The 15,421-nt window shown below is 44.3% G+C and overlaps 1 long non-coding RNA gene across 2 annotated transcripts; it reads right to left on the bottom strand.

Annotated features, from left to right (window-relative positions):
• Nucleotides 1–2,802: 2,802 nt before the first annotated feature.
• Nucleotides 2,803–14,156, bottom strand: LOC307040464. Of its 2 annotated transcripts, XR_013808504.1 has the most exons (3): nucleotides 13,183–13,952; nucleotides 6,007–6,076; nucleotides 2,803–5,900 (listed from the first exon to the last, which is right to left on the bottom strand). It is a non-coding gene; the product is annotated as an uncharacterized lncRNA (long non-coding RNA). The 2 variants fall into 2 exon arrangements; XR_013808503.1 differs by lacking the exon at nucleotides 6,007–6,076 and having other exon boundaries at nucleotides 13,183–14,156.
• Between the last annotated feature and the right edge of the window lie 1,265 nt (nucleotides 14,157–15,421).

Here is a 15,421-nt window from a genome sequence, read left to right on the forward strand (position 1 = left end):
TAACCAATCAGATTTTGAGTTGGCGACAACGGGCCAGCTAGCAGGCGTACGATGACGTTAGCACGTGCACGTCTTTTGATTGGATACGCACTATTGAGAGGCAGAGCTATGTAGAGCTAGCAAACTGAACTTGAATTTGAACGAGCTAATTTGTGTAGATTTCTACAAGCTGTTTTTTTTCAACCCACAATGGCTGAAGGAGGAGAAGAGATCGATTTGGTCGCAGATATAATTACAACGCCATTTTCAAGACGAACTTTTCAAGAAAAGCTAGACATCGTGAGAAGAGAACGGCCAACCCCGACGCTAGCGAGCCTATCACAGCGGGGGAAAGGGTTTGTCCGCCACTTTCAAATCACTAACTACGAGCGGTACCCCTGGCTCACAGCCTCCGAGAGGCACTGCAAATTGTACTGCTGGGAATGCCTGCTATTTGCAACTGATCGATTTGGTGTTTGGAGCCACACTGGATTTGCAAACTTGAGTTGTCTAACCAAGGCAGCAACGAGACACCAAAGCACGGCTGGGCACTTACAAGCAATGGTGCTTTTGAAAACCTTTGGGGACACCCGAGTGGATCTACAGCTCAACGAACAAGTGCGCCGGGAAACGGAGCTCCACAACGAAAGGGTGAACAAAAATAGGGAAATATTGAAAAGACTGATTGATTGTGTCCTGTTTTTGGGTAAACAGGAACTTTCATTTAGGGGACACGATGAAAGCGCCGAGTCCAGAAACAGAGGAAACTACGTGGAGCTTCTTTCTTTGCTTGCTGAGAACAACACAGACTTGCATTACCACCTGTCCACAAACAAAGTGTTTACTGGGACGTCAGGCAAAATACAAAACGACCTGATTTATGCTATTGCTGAAGTGATGGGAGAAGAGATCAAAATGGAGATTAAAAAAGCACCCTTTGTCGCTGTTATGGTGGACGAAACGACAGACGTGGGTAATGTAGCACAACTGGCACTTGTCCTGCGTTATGTGACGGACACAGGTGTCAAGGAGCGGTTTGTCAGATTTGAAGATGTTACAAGCGGCAAGCGAGCTGATGACATTGCCGCTCTTCTTTTCCGTTTCATGGAGGAATATGAATGTAGTCTGGATAAAGTTGTGGCACAGTGTTATGATGGCGCAGCGGTCATGGCATCTGGACTAAACGGGGTGCAGGCTAAAGTTAAGGAGAGGGCACCTATGGCCTTATTCATTCACTGCTATGCACATCGACTAAATTTAGTACTGACTCAAGGGGCCTCAAAGCTTAAAGAATGCAAGGTCTTTTTTGCCAGCCTCAATGGCCTTGCAGCATTTTTCTCCTCATCCCCTAAGCGCACGCAACTGCTGGATGACATTTGCAAGCGTCGTCTTCCTAATGTTGCACCAACGCGGTGGCAATATACATCGAGATTGGTCAATGCAGTCTTTGAGAAGAGAGTTTCCCTAAAGGAGGTGTTTGACCACATACTGGAACATCATGAGGAGTATGATGGGGATACTATGCTTAGCGCTGATGGATTTAATGCACGTCTGGATGATTTTGAGTTTTGTTTTTTGCTTGAAACATTCAATGGGATTTTTAAGCATTCAGATGTGCTCTTTGGAATACTACAGAAACAAACATTGGATGTACAATTCTGTCTGACAAGGGTGAACGAGTTTTGTGACACAATTGAGCGAGAGAGGTGCCAGTTTCGTCAGATCTACGAGGACACAGCGCGCATCTCAAGTGGTCCGAGCGCACGCAGAGGCCCACGTACAGCACAAGGAGACCTTCGCGCATACTACCAACAACTCCACAGCAATATTCTGGACAACATTCTTTGCCAGATACGGAGTAGGTTTCAAGACCACGAAAAATTAATGTTTCTCTCCCTCCTGGACCCCCAGCACTTTCAGACCTACCGGAAAAAATTCCCGCATACAGCCTTAGCCAAATTAACACAGAGTCACGGAACACTGTTCGATCTGTCCCGGCTAAAAACAGAACTGACTGTAATGTATGCCATGACTGATTTTGAAGGGAAAAGTCCCATTGATCTCCTTGATTTCCTTAAGCAGAAAAATCTGAGTGAGAGCATGGGGCAGCTTTACACATTGGCATGTGTGGCAGTGACTATCCCTGTGTCCACTGCTTCTGTCGAGCGGTCATTCTCGGCCTTAAAGCGAATTAAAACTTATGCCAGAAATTCTACTGGACAGACTAGGCTTTCATCATTAGCCTTCATGTCTATAGAAAATGACTTATTGGTGGAACTGAAACGCACAGATAAACTGTACAACAGTCATTGAAGTCTTCTTGAGGAAAGAAAGGAGGATGGATTTTGTATTCAAATAATCAGTTGTTTTGGTGAGTACAAAGCATTTTATTTTTTATTTTATTTTAATATATTTTTGTCATTTTATGTCGTTAATATTAAATCAATATTAACGAATTAATATATATGTAATTAAAATGACAAATATATAAAAAATAAATGTTTGATGCTTCTGCAAGAGATATAGAGATGTGTGTGGCGCACTGGCTCAGCTGTGCAGTAAAAGTACTCAAGGAGACTTGTTGAATTGTTTTGGTTTAACCTTTATCAAAGTGGACATTCAGTGCTAGGAATACACTTTCACCACTGTCGCAAATATATCCTCATGAACAAATGCAAATTATTTGTTTGTTTTCTTTTATTTTCAGTGAATAGTTTGTGTCTTTATCGTCACGTTTCTTAAATGAAACTGCTTTGGGTGCGACAATGCGCTGTTTAGTGAACAAACTTGGTTTGGTGGACTTAATAAAACTTTGTAGACTAATGCCTTAAAAGCCCCTTTTATTTTTAAGTTTTGAACGTATCCAAGCGATCTTAAAGCTGGTAGTTTAACACTCTTAATTGTAAATGCGGATATATTGATTATAAATGCTTCGGAAATATTAATATAACTCTGTTGTACTTGACTATGTTAAGGTGATGCAACGCCCGGTTATACTGCGTTTCTGTCTAAATGTATAGTTTCTAGAACCATGGCGTCATAATGATGGTATTAAGAGGTGGAATAATTCAGGTAGGACTGTGTAGGACATCACTGAAGGCCTAGGTGTGAAATGCACGGCCCGCCACTGCACAAACGTGTGAATGTGTAAGGTTTACCCTCATACTCAAATGCAAACCAAAATTGACTGTCTTTGTACAGGGACACTGAAAAATGCATTTGAGAGGTCTACAACAGTGAAAAATGCTGCAGAGGCTGGAACTTTGGAAAGAATCAGATAAGGATTTGGAAACGAGCGGTGAGCGTGCATGTACAAACTTAATTTACAGCTCGTAAATCCTGCACAAATCTCCATTCGTCAGGGGGTTTGTCACGAATCTTTTTAACCGGAAAAACAGGAGTGTGGACTGGAGAATCATTACATGCAACAATGACCCCTTGTTTAAGCAGAGAGGTACAAAATGGACGAATGCCATCAATGGCTTCACGTTTTTAATGGGTACTGGGGTTGGTTGGGACGGTACGTAGACTTTGGAGTGATTACAACAGGTTCGGCAGAGCGGATTAAACCTACTTCATATTTGTGAGCTGCCCAGAGTGTGGGAGGCACATCTGAAAGCGTGGCAGGAAGCTCAGAAATATGAGAATTACACGTAAAGGCGGGAAAAGTGGCATTACCAATGTGCGCAGAACGGCTACGTTCGTGCAAATTTTCGTTTTATATACGTCATGTGACATAGAGTACATGACATATTCTGTGTGTGTAGGTGCCCAATCAGTGGCTGACTCCCAAACTTTAACGAGTGGACCCAAATCCCTCCATCTATCAGTGGGGCACCTTGCTAGTGAAATGTGCGGGACCGCCCCTGGGATTTGATACAGCTTGTGTTGTGTGGGTGTGAGTGTGACAGAAATAGCGCTGCGCAGGGAGCTCCAATACATTGTTTCAAGCATGATGTTATCATTTACACATTCCAACAGAAACTGTTCATCATAGTATTTGCATGTATCATCAGAAACGCTAGCAGTGCAATGTAAATGAGAAGCCTCCATGAGTACAGCCAGTGAGGACACGCTGAAGGGCCAAACGCAACAGTTTCTGAGAATCAGGAAATGTTGCAAGCCATTGATTCACATACAACAATTCTTCGTCAAATGAGAGTTTTTGGACCAACGTGGGAGATGGTCGTCTGACTTTTAGACCCTAATTTGTAGAAATAAGGTCAAGGCCAAACCGGAGGATCAGATCTCTGCCCAGTAAATGTATAGGGCAGATAGATGACAGAAGGAAACTGTGTTTGACTGATGTGGGAAATGGGTGGCTGTCATCACCGTTATCTTTACACTGGACTGGTACTGAAAACTTCTCCTTTATAGTTACACCTGCCGCTTACACCTTGCTCCTATTGAGTGGATAAATACTACTAAATTTAAAATTTGGCAAATCTGCCATTTTTATCACGGAGTGTGTGGCCCCTGAGTCAACCGGAAAAGTTAATTCAGTGCCCATAATTGTCCGTGTGAGTGTTGGACATTTCTTAAATGAGGCTGAATTTCCGTCTCGCTCGATTGGGCCCCTTCCTCCCTTTTCTGGTGTAGGTCAGTCTGATTGTGAATGGCCCCGTCCTTGCTGTCCCCCTCTGCCTCCGCTGCCAGTGTTCATTGGGCAGTCCCGGATCCAATGTTCAACACTGCCACACTTAAAACATCTTTCGTCGTTTGAAGGTCTTGCTTCTCGTCCTCTGCCTCGGAAAACCTCCTCTGCCTCTCCCTCGGTATTGTGAGCGGCCAGCATTCTGTGCGGCTTGCGCTTTGGCTGTGAGTCCGTTGAGGAAGGCATTACTGAGGTGTGTCTCCCAAACGCCCGCTTGGTCCCCTAGGGCATCAGGTTTGTTTATCCCGTTGATGTCCCGGAATACTTGGGCCTGATGGGGGTGGACGAGCTTGGAGTTGACGGGGAGTCTGCTGACTGCATGGCTGGGGCTTGTAGTGGCGGGGGAGGTGGTTGAGGTGAGCCAGGCCGGGGGAGGGAAAGGATACCCAGAGTCGAGGAGAGGGTAATTCAGGCCTGCAATGGAAAGATACAGAGATGTCTGGGGTTATCATGGTTTTGGAAATTCTTTCTTTTCCTTCTTTTCTTCACATTCATCTTCAACCTTAATATTTTCTTTGACACTGAGGCTACTGCCTCCTTTTGCGACATTCTGCTTCATCCTCCCAATATTTCAAACACTTTCTGTGACTTTCTATTTTATCGAACTCTTTTACTTCAACTTTATTTTTCTTCCTCATACCATCCTCATGAACTTGTAATGTTTCCTTTAGGTCTTTAATTTTTACTCAAAGAACCTCCCTTTGGAAATCCGAACATTTCCGTCCATATTTCCAACTCTGATAAGCTGTCTTCACCATATTTCGCATGACATCTACAATTGGGCCCTCAGGAGGTTGGCCTGCCCCCCTACTCTGCTTTGTCCCCATGGAGAAAGTCTTTAAGTGTTACCAAAACACCCCGTGTTACCAAAACACTATTTTTCACCCGTCGGTGATGTGATATTTGTTCCCCAGTACAAATCACACAAAAACTGATCGTAAAACCTTTTACGACGGATATACCAATATCCTACTTTTGAGCAGCTCGCCTTATAAGGTCATGGAGGTTAATTACGTTTTACTTTTAAACAATTAGAAATTGTACATCTCACCGAGCATTGAAGGCCTTTTGAGTTCATTTGATCTTGTGAAGTCAATCGGTTTCACCCCGGCGCTGGTCCTCTCGTCCCGTACGTTTTCTGTCGAGGTAGAAGAGAATCCGAGGATCCCGGAGCGACCACCAGCGTCCGTAGGTGTCCCCGATGGAGCTTTCAGAGATCCCACTCTTCTGACACCAAATTGTCGTGGATATTTTAAACTCGTCAATACTGTAAAGATGTACAATGAGAGTAATCAATAATAAACTGGCGAAAGCAAGCAGCGTTGTCTTTCGTTGGTTCTTTATTTGAAGCGCTTCAAAGGTACATGTCTCACAGAGTACAGAGTAGTCTGCAGGAGTGTGTAACAGGCCCCGCTATGCAGGGCGCGATGACAGATAGTATTCCTGCAAAACAGGAGAAATGATGAACAACAAAATCCTTAGCTGCTCGTTTGGCGGGTCTTGCCAGAATTTATTATTCATTTGGCACACACACAATTGTTAATGTCCATAACCATTTGACACAACACACACACAATTGTTAATGCCCTTTTCTGTCTTCAATATAAACACTTGTCCATATATATATTCATGTCTTCAATATATTGGAAATAAACACCATGACTTAAACTAAGAATTTCTCTCATCAGATATTGATGTTGTAATCAAACTCTTTTAAATACCTTCCCAGGTAAAGCATCAGAATCTAATCTGTGCTAGAATTAACATCCCACAAGCATTTATGTATTAACTCTGACCATAGAACACATACAGATAATACAAAACACACACACAAAATACTTAGGATATAAACCCAGAAAATATGTAAGTACAAAATGTACAGGAGCTGTAAACAATTACATGTACTTTCATTCACTTTGACCAAAGAGCTTATGCTACATTAAAATAGCGACCGCCATTACACACACACGCGCACACAGCAACCACGAGACAGTCTCCTACGCAGATTTGAAGACTATAAACAACGTCCAAACACCACTTCAAAAACTAGGACATCGTGACACAACACTACCGTGGATATTTATAACACTTGTGACAATATGTATACAAAACTGACCTGCAGAACAGGAGAAATGATGAACAACAAAATCGTTAGCTGCTCGTTTGGCGGGTCTTGCCAGAATGGCAAGCCAACGGCAGCACCATCTCCAAATCAGTCCGTTTACGGCAGGCGCAAATCACAACAAACCCCTTTACGGCAGTGTTACCCTGCCATCTACTGCCCCCTGCTGTCCATTGTTAAACAGGTTTCTAAAATGATATTAAATATAAACATAACATTGTGATCACACACTTTGTATGGGTCACACACTCCCCGACAAAGAAAAATGGCTCCCGACATTAACCATCAACTTCTTAACGTATGCCCCTTCTCTTAGAACTTGAAAACACTTATACACACTCTCACAAGGGCACTTCTTTAAATGTACAGGTGAATACAATATGTATGAGAGTGGGTGTAACAATCTTTCCTTCTCAATATGCATGTATGTATGGTAGCATTACAGTGTAAGGCAGTGTCTGGCGTGTAGTGTAAGGCAGTGTCTGGTGTGTAGTGTAAGGCAGTGTCTGGTGTGTAGTGCAATGTGGCATAGGAACGGGCTGCATTCTCCAGAATGGCAGGGCTTGTACAGTATAGAGTCCCACTGGGTCTCTAGGCCCACATGATCTGAAGGATGGCTGACCAAGGGAGTCATATGTCAGCGTTTGAGGAGGTCTCCTGTCCCGTGTGGATTTCCTCACTGGCTCATCCTGAGGTGTCACAGGTCGGACATAGCCATAGGGTACTATACTCATGCTCTTCCGGTGCTTCAGAATCCACAGGCAGGTCTTCCTCATCAGTCCGTTCTTCTGGTTGTTCTCTCTCAGGTGTAACAACCTCATGTTGTTCTGGTGTATGAAATCTCGATGGCACTCTATATCCATGTGGTTCTGGTACCCTTTTCGGACCGTCTGTGTTTTGCTGAGATCCAGACCTAGGTTCAATATTCTGTGAGTGAAGTCCAGCTTGTGGGGGTACTCTTAGCCAATATTGTACTCTAGGTGCCTCATCATCAGAGTTTTCTGAGTCACTGCTTTGTGATGTCTCTCTCTGTCGTTGTTTCTCAACATGATGACTCTTGCTCTTCCCTCTAGAAGGTAGCGGATTTCCTGTTGGTTCAGGCAAGTTTACAGGTAGGTCATTGACAACGTGTAGGAGATTTTGATGGAGGGTACAGATCTTATCACCACCTGTCTCAGGGCACACTTTGTACACAGGAATTTCACCAACTTGTTCTTTGACGACGACATACAGAGTTTGTTCCCAGTAGGACCTCAATTTTCCAGGTCCACCTCTCTCACTCATGTTGCGGACTAGGACTCTATCACCAGGTTGGAGCACAACTCCCTTGATGTGACAGTCGTATTACTTCTTGTTTCTTGCACTGGAGTGTTGACTGTTTTCAGATGCAATCCGGTAAGCCTCTTTCATTCTCAGAGCCCATTTCTTAGCATAGCCCTGTGTTGTTTCAGTCTGACCTTTGACTGACAGACCAAACATTAAATCTACTGGGAGACACGGGTGCCGTCCAAACATGAGGTAGTGGGGTGAGAAGCCTGTTGCCTCATGCCTGGTGCAGTTGTATGCATGTACCACCAGCGATAAGTGGTCTTTCCAGTTGCTCTTTTCTTTTTCTCCCAGGGTCCTCAACATTTGGAGCAGTGTTCTATTGAACCTCTCAGCTGGGTGTCCTTGGGGGTGGTATGGGGTTGTCCTCGAATGAGCAACTCCAGCCAGATGCCTCAGGGTCTTGAACAGGTCATTTTCGAACTCTCTGCCTTGGTCGTGGTGTAACCTGGCCGGGTAGCCGAATCTTGGAATGAAGTCATTATAGATTTTTTCAGATCCTGTTCTGCCAGATTTATTTTTTGTTGCATAGACTTGAGCAAATCTGGTAAAATGGTCAATAACTACAAAAATGTACTCGTAGCCCCCTTTGCTAGTTTCCAGGTGCATATAGTCTATAGACACAAGCTCAAGTGGTGCAGATGAAGTGAGGCTGCCCATTGGTGCTCTGACGTGTGTCACAGGTTTCTTTTGTTTGATACAGGGGCCATTTCTGGTTACATAGGTTTCAATGTCCTTTTTCATGAAAGGCCAGTAGAAACGGTCTCGAGCCAGGTGGATGACCCTTTCAGCCCCAACATGTCCCATGTCGTCATGGAGATGCTTTAGTACCAGGGGGTGGTATTGTGATGGTAAGACGAGCTGCTGCCGCTGACTGGCTGTCCGGTACAACAGTTGATTTTCCATGTGCAGTTTTCCCCACTCGTTCATGAGCTTTCTGAGTGTACCACTGGCTCTCTTCCTGTCCTCATTGGTCAATACTGCCTTGGCCTCTTTAAGTTTGATAAGTTCACCGATTGCATGGTCCTTCCTTTGGGCATTGACGAGCTCACTGTGGTCAATGGTAAGGGGTGACACATTCACAGGTGACTTTGAGCATGAAGCCAGGTCCAATGCAGCAACATAAGCAACATCTTGCCTCATTGCAGACTCACAACCATCCCATGTGGTTTGGATGGTTTCTCTTGTGAGTTCCTCAGTACACTCTCTGATGTAGGTGTCAATGTCAAGAGGGAGACGAGAGAGCGTGTCTCTCTCTCTATGTTTACTCTTCCTGGCCTGTATTTGACATCAAACCTAAAGTCTGCTAGCTCACCTACCCATCGGTGGCCCACAGCATTCAGCTTGGCCGTACTCATCATGTATGTGAGGGGATTATTGTCGGTGTATACTGTGAAATGGGGTGCATAGAACAGGTAATCCCTAAATTTCACACATATCGCCCTCTTAAGAGCAAGAAACTCCAGTTTCCCTGAGTGCATGTTGTTATTCTTCTCAGCGGGAGACAGAGTTCTTGAACCATAGGCGATGACTCTCAATTTTCCATCCTGTCGTTGATACAACACAGCACCGAGTCCCTGCTGAGAGGCGTTAGTGTGAAGCACAAATGGCAGTTCGAAATCCGGATAGGCCAACACAGGTGGGTGTGAAAGCGTGTCAATCAGCTGTTCAAGGATCCTTTGGTGATCATCAGTCCACAGGACAGGTGTCCTTGAGGGCAGCTGAGCTCCTTTTCCAACCTTATGTTTCCCCTGTGTCACGGTAGAGTTTCCTTTAATTTTTAACAGATCATAAACTGGTTTTGCAATGCTTGAGAAGTTTTGAATATAGGCTCTATAGTAGCTTAAGAAACCCAGTAACTTCCGCACTTCTCCAGCTGTGCTTGGCCTCTTCTCTTTCAGGGACATGATGGCATCAATGTCTTTTGGGTCAATCCTGACACCGTCTGCAGAGACCAGCCTCCCAACATACCTGACCTCTTTCTGGAACAGCTCACACTTTGTTGGTCGAAGCTTGACACCATGGGACTGCAAGGCTCTCAGGACTTGACGTACTCCCTCAACATGGCTTGTGAAGGAGTCGGAGTAGCAGAGGATGTCATCGAGGTAAGGGATACAGCAGTTGTCACGCAGAGAGTCCAACATTTCCTCCATGCTGCGCTGAAAGGCAGCAGGGGCGTTGGAGAGTCCAAAAGGTATCCTCACCCACTCATACAGTCCCCAAGGGGTGATGAACGCCGTCATGTGTCTGGATCCTTCAGCAATGTAGCCCTGGTGGTAGGCCTTGCCTTGGTCTAAAATGCTGAACCAGCTTTGGCCTTTTAGGGTGTCGATGAGTTCCTGGATACGAGGCAATGGGTGACGGTCTGGTACTGTTTTCTGGTTTAACATTATATAATCGATGCATAACCTTAGGGACCCATCTTTTTTCCTGACGCAGACTACAGGAGCTGAGTACGGAGATTTGGACTTAACTATCCACCCTTTTACAAGCAGGTCTTGGATGTACTCTTTAACCTCTTTATAAAGGGGCTTGGGCACTGCACTGTATGTGCGCTGAACTGGGATGTTGTCCTTCAAGTTGATGGACATTTGCAGGCTGGGAATGCAGCCTATGTCCCCATCATCTTTAGCAAAGGCTGCCGATTCCTCGTGTAACATCTGTTCCACCTTCATCTGTTGCTCATCACTCAGGTGGCTGACATCCACAGGTGTGCCACAGTGCAGAAGTGGGTTTGTCACTGTTAGAGTGTGGTGATGTGGAAGAACTGGCTATATTTGCCTGGCCTTGATTGTCCTTGCTGCTTGGGTTGTCTGTCTCTATCACTCTATCAATGGTTTCGATGTTGCCTAGAACAGTACAGCTGGGCAGAGTCACAGCACTTCTGGAATGGTTTGACACAGGCACCTTTACGAAAGGTCTCTCTGTCTGTTGGATCGCCATTAGTCCTTCTCCAACACTCAGCTGTGCCAGTGGTGTAGCTTCGGGATTGGGTTCGAAAAGCACAAGTGAGTCAGATTCACTAATATCTACTGGTACCCTGCACTTAATATAAGCTACCTGGCCAGTATAAATAGTGACTTCTTTCCTGCCTATCTTTACTGCAGCATTCTGTTGTTCCTGTTTTTGCTCAGTCTTTATGAAACTCACCATAGCTTCTGCCATAGCACTGTCAATCCCCAAAGCACCAGTAAGCAAGTTGACAAGGATAGATATAACTTTGGGTCTACTTTCATGACTCCTAAAGAGTTCCTGGATGACATTAAAACCAACTAATGGTCTGTCTATTTTTATTCGACTCACTAGGAAAGGCCCTCGAATAGATAAGTCTGGATCATCGTTTCCCTGCAGGTTTACTACCACTTCAATCCATCCATCATAAGGTACTGCATCTCCTGTGACAGCTGTCACGTAGAGATCATCCTCCATGAGTTCACTGAGGGGTCTAATATCTTGTCCAGGTAAGTATCTATCTTTCCAAGCACTGTCTATTATGCTCACATTGGCCCCAGAGTCTAAAAGAGTGGTTATGGCGTAACCGTTCATGCTACATCTCAATAGCGACTTTCGGCCAATTAACGGAGCTATCTTTTGGATTGGGTGTTGTTCGTTATTTTTCTGCGTGTTGATAGGTGTATGACCAGTGCTTTGTCTTGCTGCTGCAACCTCCTGGGGGTGGGACTTGTCCTTTGGGTCGGTCAGTGGTCGTCCCGTTACCCTGACCGGTGCCCGTTTCCCGCCTGCTTCTGTCTTTTCAAGCAGCCTACAGCACGATGACCCTCCTCCCCACAGAAAAAGCAGTGGCTACAGTTTGGTTGAGCCTGAGCTATGCATTGTGGGCACCCATACGGTCTCCTGGTCTTCTTCTCTGGTCTGGTTTTGTCAGAGCAACACTGGTGGGTGGTTTGATGTCGCCCCTCAGGCACCTGGGTCGTTGTTGATAGCTGTTTCAGTGTTTCCATTGCCTGTGTTAAAGCCTCAACCTGAGCACTCAATCTCTGGATGACATTATCCTTACTTTTGATTTTAGTCTCTCCCACACTGCTGAGTACCTCTTCAGGTTCAGCGAGTATGCTGTGTGCTTGAGTTAACTTGCGGTTGGAACTGCGTCCCAGTCTGCGCTTTCTTTCACTTTCTTCCATCGTAGTCTTGATAACCTGCCTTAACAGAGCTTCATCAGACACAGTGGGGTCAGCAAGCAGTCGTTTCAGCTCCCGTCTGACATCCTCATGTCTCTCTCCCATGCCTTGATAGACTGCATTCAAAAACACACCCTGCAGTGTAGATGCATCATACTTAATAAGTGCATTTGCCTGCCTGGAGGTGAACATTATTTTTTGTTTCAGTCCTATCATGCGGTATAGGAATTGCTGTGGAGCTTCATTTTCATGCTGTCTAGCACACATCAATTCCTGGAAGAGCTCTGTGCTGCTCTTCTCGCCAAAGTGGGACTGCAGGAAACTCTTCAGCTCGGTGACTGTAAGATCTTCCTTGTTTGTCAGCATGTCTTTAAAGTTTCCACCCTTTACTATGCGTAACACCGCTCTAATGATCTCGTCGTCAGTGTGTTGCTCTCTGCAGCCTTCCTCAATCTGTTTACATAAGCTGTTAAAGCTAATGTCTGATGAAGTGTCAGTTATCTGCCCTCCATGAATCTTAAAATCCCTTCTATGCAGAAGGGAAAGATCTTTAAGGGAAATCATGCTCTCTCGGGTGGGATTAGAGAGTCCTTCTGTAAATGTAGGTGGTGAGTTAGGTGTATACTGCTTACTGGGTTGGCTAGAGCGAGGTTGCGGTGTATCTGAACTAGGTGTGGTGACACTGTGTTGAAGTTTGTTTTGCACCTCCTCTAAGCCCCTTAACAGTTTCTGTATGTCTGTGTCATGAATGCCAGTCTGGGTTGGATTGTCTAATGGCTCAAGTTGTTGATTAGCGTTAACAGTAGCAAATAACATCATGGGTGACTTAACAGAAGTATCAATTTCACCCTCTTTTGAACACACTGTACCACTGCTACGGTTTGCAATAATCAAATCAACAGTATCTTGTAGACACAACAACATTGACATTCCCTCATCTTCTAGGTTTAGTAGAGTCATACATTTCATATTTGCAGCAATATACTCAACACAGCCCTCCTCGTCGTCCCTGTTAAGCTCTGATGAGTCAAGTCCTTCCACTGGATCGAGGTGTGTGGCAACTTCATACGCTTCATCTGCTGTTAGCTGATGAAGTCCTTTCTTGATGGACCAGCTTAGTCTCTTCCTCTCGTTGTTAGCCATCCTGTGTGTTGTGGGCAAATGTGGCAAACAGTTCTGCACTCCTAGGCGTAGATCCCCTTTAATCTGGTCTCTCTACCTCTTGAGTCGTTAACTGGAAGCACCTCCACTCCGGCAACACGTTGTCAGTCCGGTCCTTTAGGTCCAATATCACTGGATCAGCATATGGTCGTCTCAAACGATGCTAATCCCGGACGAGCCCCCAAGAATCTGTAACAGGCCCCGCTATGCAGGGCGCGATGACAGATAGTATTCCTGCAAAACAGGAGAAATGATGAACAACAAAATCCTTAGCTGCTCGTTTGGCGGGTCTTGCCAGAATTTATTATTCATTTGGCACACACACAATTGTTAATGTCCATAAACATTTGACACAACACACACACAATTATTAATGCCCTTTTCTGTCTTCAATATAAACACTTGTCCATATATATATATTCATGTCTTCAATATATTTGAAATAAACACCATGACTTAAACTAAGAATTTCTCTCTTCAGATATTGATGTTGTAATCAAACTCTTTTAAATACCTTCCCAGGTAAAGCATCAGAATCTAATCTGTTCTAGCATTAACATCCCACAAGCATTTATGTATTAACTCTGACCATAGAACACATACAGATAATACAAAATACTTAGGATATAAACCCAGAAAATATGTAAGTACAAAATGTACAGGAGCTGTAAACAATTACATGTACTTTCATTCACTTTGACCAAAGAGCTTATGCTACATTAAAATAGCGACCGCCATTACACACACACGCGCACACAGCAACCACGAGACAGTCTCCTACGCAGATTTGAAGACTATAAACAACGTCCAAACACCACTTCAAAAACTAGGACATCGTGACACAACACTACCCTGCAGGGCCGTGGGAAGTAGGGGTGCTGAGGGTGCTGCAGCACCCCCTGATGTAGGACAGGGAATCTGCACGTCCACAAGATTAAATGGAAATATAATACAAAAAAACGAATTTTCAGCCCTGATGTAACAACATTCATAATTAAGTAAAGATAACACCCTTTTCCCGGTTACAGTTTCCATTTGCCCTGTACGATGAAAGTGGGGGATGTTGGCTTATCAGGCACCCGCAGCTCACACACAGGACAGATATCAGCTGTCTGGACAGGACTGATAGCCAGACAGACTGAGAGGCTCAGTGAGGTAAAGGACTGACTGTTTAGATAGTTCACTTTAGTTTAAGTTATCTCAGAGGGTCTCAAACGGGTTGTTAACAATGTATGTAAACAAATATTTCCAAGGCACACCTTTATAATTATTGGGATAAATAAAAACAGGTTTGAAATCATTCCAGTGCATACTATAGGACAGTAAACCAGAAATATTGTTTAAATCTGGAGAGATTAAAGAATATGCATAAATAAATAAATGTTAACTGGTCAAATAAGAAACAAATGAACAACAAAAATAAAATAAGTTACATTTACTTGTTATTGGCTATGTTAGGTTATTGGTTATGTCCACATACTTATTTGATTATTAAAATGTAAACCGATCTTTTCGATATGGGTGTTTAGAGTTGTACCCCTTAGATCTGGTCTCTGGCAATTCAGCTCAAAGTGCACCAGATTGAAGCATTTTACTTTATAATGTTGAAAAAAAATCTTCCCCCCACAGCACCCCCCATTTGAAACATGTTCCCACGGCTATGCTACCGTGGATATTTATAACACTTGTGACAATATGTATACAAAACTGACCTGCAAAACAGGAGAAATGATGAACAACAAAATCCTTAGCTGTTCGTTTGGCGGGTCTTGCGGCAGCACCGTCTCCACATCAGTCCGTTTACGGCAGGCGCAAATCACAACAAACCCCTTTACGGCAGTGTTACCCTGCCATCTACTGCCCCCTGCTGTCCATTGTTAAACAGGTTTCTAAAATGATATTAAATATAAACATAACATTGTGATCACACACTTTGTATGGGTCACACATGCACACAGGGTATAATGTGTGTGTGTGTTTTATAGAGGACTGTTGCTGTGCAGGAAGTAAAAGAGATAAGACTTTCCTTGGAAAACTGTT

The sequence above is a fragment of the Notothenia rossii genome (genome assembly GCF_949606895.1).
Source record: "Notothenia rossii genome assembly, chromosome: 5".
Taxonomy (NCBI): domain Eukaryota; kingdom Metazoa; phylum Chordata; class Actinopteri; order Perciformes; family Nototheniidae; genus Notothenia; species Notothenia rossii.